Below are 7,500 nucleotides of genomic sequence, written 5' to 3'. Positions count from 1 at the left end.
ACTACTACTACTACCCCCCCCCAACTTCCCCCCCCATCAACATCTATACAATATCCTAAGGTCCTTTTTACACCAATTCATCTTCTAATAGGCCGAGAAAGCAGCCAATGACTCAGGAGATTACCCTCAATATTCTCCTTTTACTCCCTGATGCCGGGGTAATGGGACAGAGAGAGATAGAGAGAGAGAGAGAGAGAGAGAGAGAGAGAGAAGAGGAATCTCTCCCTTCCTCTCTCTCTCTCTCTCTCTCTCTCTCTCTCTCTCTCTCTCTCTTAGTGTGTGTGTGTAAGATATTGTTTTGTGAATATAAAGAGAAGGAGAAAGAGTAGGAGGAGGAAGAGAGGGGAGAGAAAGAGGAAGAGGAGGAGGAGGAGGAGGAGGAGGAGGAAAAGAAGCAATACAAATACGCAATATAATATAATAATGGAAATATGAGAGAGAGAGAGAGAGAGAGAGAGAGAGAGAGAGAGAGAGAGAGAGAGAGAGAGAGAGAGAGAGAGAGAGAGAGAGAGAGAGAGAGAGAGAGAGAGAGAGAGAGAGAGAGAGAGTTCCTATACTAGACTACTCACCCACCCCGACACACACGGCTTCCCACACCAAGATGTTACAGCTTCAGAGGCTGCAGAACAAAGCGCTGAGATTTGCCACCGGACAGAAATACCCGTACACGGAAAACACAGCAGCACAACACCGCAGACTCGGAGTACAACTAGTCAGCACAAGGCTACGGGAGGCCGCCGGAAAGATATGGGAGAAACTAGACCAGCAAGACGACGTGAACTACACCCACGTCAAGGATCTTGACGGCAGCACGAACTTGGTCCACCCCTGGTTTCCGCGCAGCTTGAAGTCACTTCGAGAACAACCGCCCACACATCACTTCACACAAGTGACGCCATAGCTTAGCTTAGCTCTCTACACACAAACAATCCAAACACACACACGCCCAGCACGCCGGGGGTATACAAATAAGGTGCCCGATAAACAATAACTACACCAGAACAACTAACGAACCTACACCATACAACCGTACACTCCTACTGTCTTTCCTATTCCCCACCTGTACCTCGCCACTAACCCACTTCCTCTTCGTACTATACCCTTGATTGAAAAGAGAGAGAGAGAGAGAGAGAGAGAGAGAGAGAGAGAGAGAGAGAGAGAGAGAGAGAGAGAGAGAGAGACGAAGAAATAAAATAAAGGAAGAAGGAAGGGCTGTCTGAAGGATACGAAACAAATATAAAAAAAGAAGGAATGAAGGTGTGAGTGAAGGAGAGGAAGGAGGAGACAGATGCAAAAAAGGAAAGAAAGAATGTGAAGGAAGAAAACAATATGGAAGTGTGAATGAATGCATGAAATAAAGGAAGGAAGGAAAGAGGAAAGCAATATAGGAGAAAAGGAAATGAAGGAGGTAAAGTAAGGTAAGGTACGGTAAAGTAAGTTAAGCTAAGGTAAAGTAAGATAAGGTAAGGTAAGGTAATGTAAGATAAGGTAAGGTAAGGTAAGGTAAGGTTAAGTAAGGTAAAGTAAGGTAAGGTATGGTAAGGTAAGGTAAGATAAGGTAAGGTAAGGTAAGGTAAGAGAAGGTAAGGTAAGATAAAGTAAGGTAAGGTAAAGTAAGGTAAGGTATGGTAAGGTAAGGTAAGGTAAGGTAAGGTAAGGTAAGATAAGGTAAGGTAAGGTAAGGTAAGGTAAGGTAAGGTAAAGTAAGGTTAGGTAAGGTAAGGTAAGGTTAAGTAAGGTAAGGTAAGGCAAGGTAAAGTAAGGTAAAGTAAGATAAGTAAGTTAAGATGAATAAGTAAGGCAAGTTGACTAAGCAAGGTAAGGTAAGGAAAGCAAATAAGAAAGTAAGGTCATTTAAGCAAGGAAAAAAACAAAGCAAGGTAAGCAACAACAACAACAACAACAACAACAACAACAACAACAACAACAACAACAACAACAACAACAGCAATCTCATAATCCCACACTAACAATATTTTCCCCGACTTTATTTCTGCATTTTTCTTTCGTCTTTGTTTACCTTCCCATTCTTTCTCCTTTTTTACCTGCCTGAGAGAGTTGCTTGGTCCGGCGTCTCAGGTGGGCCAGGTGAAGGGAACACACCTGAGCTCACCTGGATAGCAATAAAGTCCCGGAATTAATTTAGAGAGAGAGAGAGAGAGAGAGAGAGAGAGAGAGAGAGAGAGAGAGAGAGAGAGAGAGAGAGAGAGAGAGAGAGAGAGAGAGAGAGAGAGAGAGAGAGAGAGAGAGAGAGAGTTTGTATTGCGGTTTTATAATTTTGTTGTGTGTGTGTGTATAATATTATGCGTTCAGAGAGAGAGAGAGAGAGAGAGAGAGAGAGAGAGAGAGAGAGAGAGAGAGAGAGAGAGAGAGAGAGAGAGAGAGAGAGAGAGAGAGAGAGAGAGAGAGAGAGAGAGAGAGAGTTTGTGTTGTGGTTTGTTGTTTTTGTGTTTTTTTTCGAGAGAGAGAGAGAGAGAGAGAGAGAGAGAGAGAGAGAGAGAGAGAGAGAGAGAGAGAGAGAGAGAGAGAGAGAGAGAGAGAGAGAGAAAGCTAAAAAAAGTGAGAGGGAGGAAAGAAAATACAATAAGTGAAGGGAAAGAAAGAAACAAAATAAAAGAGAAGAGAGAGAAAGAGAAAGAGAAAAAGAGACAGACAGACAGACACACACAGACACACAGACAAAGACAAAGACAGACGTAGACAGACATACCAGCTTAATTTTTTTTCACCTGACCTCGGCCTCAAAAAACAAAAACAACAACAACAACAACAGCCCTCGTCAAAGCAGCGTGGAGCATTTCATCAGCCCTCTATGCTTCCACTAATTAATTATTGTCATTTAGCGCCTGTTATCAGCACTTAATTAATTCCCGGCGCGGCGGAATCGACGGGGGAGACTTGGTAATTATCACACCTCAATGGATCGGCTCCTTGAGGATAATTAGTTGCTTATATTAAAGAAAGGCTTGTGTACGAGGCGGCGGGGGACGAGGAGGGGGGATTGAAGTAGGTCATCCATGGTTTGTGTTTTTTATTTTTTTTTGTGGGTAATTATTTCCTATTCACCTTCCTTCCCGTCTCTCTCTCTCTCTCTCTCTCTCTCTCTCTCTCTCTCCTCTCTCCATCCTCTCTGCGGCACCTTCATCCTGTCCCACCCCATCCTTCTACCCTCCTCTTTCACTTGCTTTCCTGTCCCTTTCTAAATTATTTCCTTCCCTTCTTTCCTTCCGTCTCTTTACTTTGGCACGAGGCGGAGGAGGGCGAGGAGGGATTGAAGTGGGTCATCCATGGCTTCTGTTTTGGTTATTTTTTTGTGAGTAATCTTTTCCTATTCCACCTCATTTCCTCTCTCCCTCTCTCTCCTACTTCCCCTTTCCTCTCCTCTCCTCTTTCCACCCCCCTTGCGGCACCCCATCCTGTCCTACTCTCTCTCCCCAATCTCCAAATCATATCATACATTCAAGTCAAACCAATCAATTCTCGTGCCTTCCAATCATATCATATCGCAGTTCTCGTATTCATGGATTCTACTTGTACATTCTCACCTGCTGCACAGTTACGAGCCTTACCTTAGTGTTGTTTTATGCATAGCTACGCCGCCCCATGCATTCCCGACCTCAAAGTGTGGGTCATCAATTACTGTGTGTGTGTGTGTGTGTGTGTGTGTGTGTGTGTGTGTGTGTGTCCCTTTCATTATCTTTCTTTTTTTATCGTATCTTTTCTTTATTCCTTTCCTACATAGTTGCTTTTTTTTCCTTTTTTTCATTTATTATATACTGCGTGACAGTTAATATCCCTGTGTGTGTGTGTGTGTGTGTGTGTGTGTGTGTTATCAATAGTCATGCATATTTTACTCTCCGGCTTCTTGATTTATTACTTTATTACTTTCCTTCCCTGTTATGTAGTCTGTCCGTTTAGCGTAGTCTAGTGCGTTTAGTTTAGCTTAGTCCTTGTAGTTTAGCTTAGTCCGTGTACATAGTTTAGCTTAGTCCGTGTACATAGTTTAGCTTAGTCCGTGTACATAGTTTAGCTTAGTCCTTGTAGTTTAGCTTAGTCCGTGTACATAGTTTAGCTTAGTCCTTGTAGTTTAGCTTAGTCCGTGTACATAGTTTAGCTTAGTCCGTGTACATAGTTTAGCTTAGTCCGTGTATATAGTTTAGCTTAGTCCTTGTACATAGTTTAGCTTAGTCCTTGTACATAGTTTAGCTTAGTCCTTGTACATAGTTTAGCTTAGTCCGTGTACATAGTTTAGCTTAGTCCGTGTATATAGTTTAGCTTAGTCCGTGTGCATAGTTTAGCTTAGTCCATGTACATAGTTTAGCTTAGTCCGTGTACATAGTTTAGCTTAGTCCGTGTACATAGTTTAGCTTAGTCCATGTACATAGTTTAGCTTAGTCCGTGTACATAGTTTAGCTTAGTCCTTGTACATAGTTTAGCTTAGTCCGTGTACATAGTTTAGCTTAGTCCGTGTATATAGTTTAGCTTAGTCCGTGTACATAGTTTAGCTTAGTCCGTGTACATAGTTTAGCTTAGTCCATGTACATAGTTTAGCTTAGTCCGTGTACATAGTTTAGCTTAGTCCGTGTATATAGTTTAGCTTAGTCCGTGTGCATAGTTTAGCTTAGTCCATGTACATAGTTTAGCTTAGTCCTTGTACATAGTTTAGCTTAGTCCGTGTACATAGTTTAGCTTAGTCCATGTACATAGTTTAGCTTAGTCCGTGTACATAGTTTAGCTTAGTCCGTGTACATAGTTTAGCTTAGTCCTTGAAGTTTAGCTTAGTCCGTGTACATAGTTTAGCTTAGTCCGTGTACATAGTTTAGCTTAGTCCGTGTACATAGTTTAGCATAGTCCTTGTACATAGTTTAGCTTAGTCCTTGTAGTTTAGCTTAGTCCGTGTACATAGTTTAGCTTAGTCCGTGTACATAGTTTAGCTTTGTCCGTGTACATAGTTTAGCTTAGTCCGTGTGCATAGTTTAGCTTAGTCTGTGTACATAGTTTAGCTTAGTCTGTGTACATAGTTTAGCTTAGTCTGTGTACATAGTTTAGCTTAGTCCTTGTAGTTTAGCTTAGTCCGTGTACATAGTTTAGCTTAGTCCGTGTACATAGTTTAGCTTAGTCCGTGTACATAGTTTAGCTTAGTCTGTGTACATAGTTTAGCTTAGTCCTTGTAGTTTAGCTTAGTCCGTGTACATAGTTTAGCTTAGTCCGTGTACATAGTTTAGCTTAGTCCTTGTAGTTTAGCTTAGTCCGTGTACATAGTTTAGCTTAGTCCGTGTACATAGTTTAGCTTAGTCCTTGTAGTTTAGCTTAGTCCGTGTACATAGTTTAGCTTAGTCCGTGTACATAGTTTAGCTTAGTCCTTGTAGTTTAGCTTAGTCCGTGTACATAGTTTAGCTTAGTCCTTGTAGTTTAGCTTAGTCCGTGTACATAGTTTAGCTTAGTCCTTGTAGTTTAGCTTAGTCCGTGTACATAGTTTAGCTTAGTCCTTGTAGTTTAGCTTAGTCCGTGTACATAGTTTAGCTTAGTCCTTGAAGTTTAGCTTAGTCCTTGAAGTTTAGCTTAGTCCTTGAAGTTTAGCTTAGTCCGTGTACATAGTTTAGCTTAGTCCGTGTACATAGTTTAGCTTAGTCCGTGTACATAGTTTAGCTTAGTCCGTGTACATAGTTTAGCTTAGTCCGTGTACATAGTTTAGCTTAGTCCGTGTACATAGTTTAGCTTAGTCCTTGTACATAGTTTAGCTTAGTCCTTGAAGTTTAGCTTAGTCCGTGTACATAGTTTAGCTTAGTCCTTGAAGTTTAGCTTAGTCCGTGTACATAGTTTAGCTAGTCCTTGAAGTTTAGCTTAGTCCGTGTACATAGTTTAGCTTAGTCCTTGAAGTTTAGCTTAGTCCGTGTACATAGTTTAGCTTAGTCCTTGAAGTTTAGCTTAGTCCGTGTACATAGTTTAGCTTAGTCCTTGAAGTTTAGCTTAGTCCGTGTACATAGTTTAGCTTAGTCCGTGTACATAGTTTAGCTTAGTCCGTGTACATAGTTTAGCTTAGTCCGTGTACATAGTTTAGCTTAGTCCGTGTACATAGCTTAGCTTAGTCCGTGTACATAGTTTAGCTTAGTCCTTGTACATAGTTTAGCTTAGTCCGTGTACATAGTTTAGCTTAGTCCTTGTACATAGTTTAGCTTAGTCCTTGTACATAGTTTAGCTTAGTCCTTGTAGTTTAGCTTAGTCCGTGTACATAGTTTAGCTTAGTCCGTGTACATAGTTTAGCTTAGTCCGTGTACATAGTTTAGCTTAGTCCATGTACATAGTTTAGCTTAGTCCGTGTACATAGTTTAGCTTAGTCCTTGTACATAGTTTAGCTTAGTCCATGTACATAGTTTAGCTTAGTCCGTGTACATAGTTTAGCTTAGTCCGTGTACATAGTTTAGCTTAGTCCATGTACATAGTTTAGCTTAGTCCGTGTACATAGTTTAGCTTAGTCCTTGTACATAGTTTAGCTTAGTCCGTGTACATAGTTTAGCTTAGTCCATGTACATAGTTTAGCTTAGTCCGTGTACATAGTTTAGCTTAGTCCGTGTACATAGTTTAGCTTAGTCCGTGTACATAGTTTAGCTTAGTCACTGTACATAGTTTAGCTTAGTCCGTGTACATAGTTTAGCTTAGTCCGTGTACATAGTTTAGCTTAGTCGTCCATGAACATAGTTTAGCTTAGTCCGTGTACATAGTTTAGCTTAGTCCGTGTGCATAGTTTAGCTTAGTCCGTGTACATAGTTTAGCTTAGTCCATGTACATAGTTTAGCTTAGTCCATGTACATAGTTTAGCTTAGTCCATGTACATAGTTTAGCTTAGTCCGTGTACATAGTTTAGCTTAGTCCGTGTACATAGTTTAGCTTAGTCCGTGTACATAGTTTAGCTTAGTCCATGTACATAGTTTAGCTTAGTCCGTGTACATAGTTTAGCTTAGTCCATGTACATATTTTAGCTTAGTCAGTGTAGATAGTTTAGCTTAGTCTGTGTACATAGTTTAGCTTAGTCCGTGTACATAGTTTAGCTTAGTCCATGTACATAGTTTAGCTTAGTCCGTGTACATAGTTTAGCTTAGTCCGTGTACATAGTTTAGCTTAGTCCTTGTACATAGTTTAGCTTAGTCCATGTACATAGTTTAGCTTAGTCCTTGTACATAGTTTAGCTTAGTCCGTGTACATAGTTTAGCTTAGTCCTTGTAGATAGTTTAGCTTAGTCCTTGTACATAGTTTAGCTTAGTCCTTCATAGTTTAGCTTAGTCCGTGTACATAGTTTAGCTTAGTCCGTGTACATAGTTTAGCTTAGTCCGTGTACATAGTTTAGCTTAGTCCTTGTACATAGTTTAGCTTAGTCCTTGTACATAGTTTAGCTTAGTCCGTGTACATATTTTAGCAGTCCATGTACATAGTTTAGCTTAGTCCGTGTACATAGTTTAGCTTAGTCCGTGTGCATAGTTTAGCTTAGTCCGTGTGCATAGT

The sequence above is a fragment of the Eriocheir sinensis genome, chromosome 54, assembly GCF_024679095.1.
Source record: "Eriocheir sinensis breed Jianghai 21 chromosome 54, ASM2467909v1, whole genome shotgun sequence".
NCBI lineage: Eukaryota > Metazoa > Arthropoda > Malacostraca > Decapoda > Varunidae > Eriocheir > Eriocheir sinensis.
The sequence above is the reverse complement of the archived record's forward strand: the minus strand, read 5'-3'. Positions refer to the sequence as shown.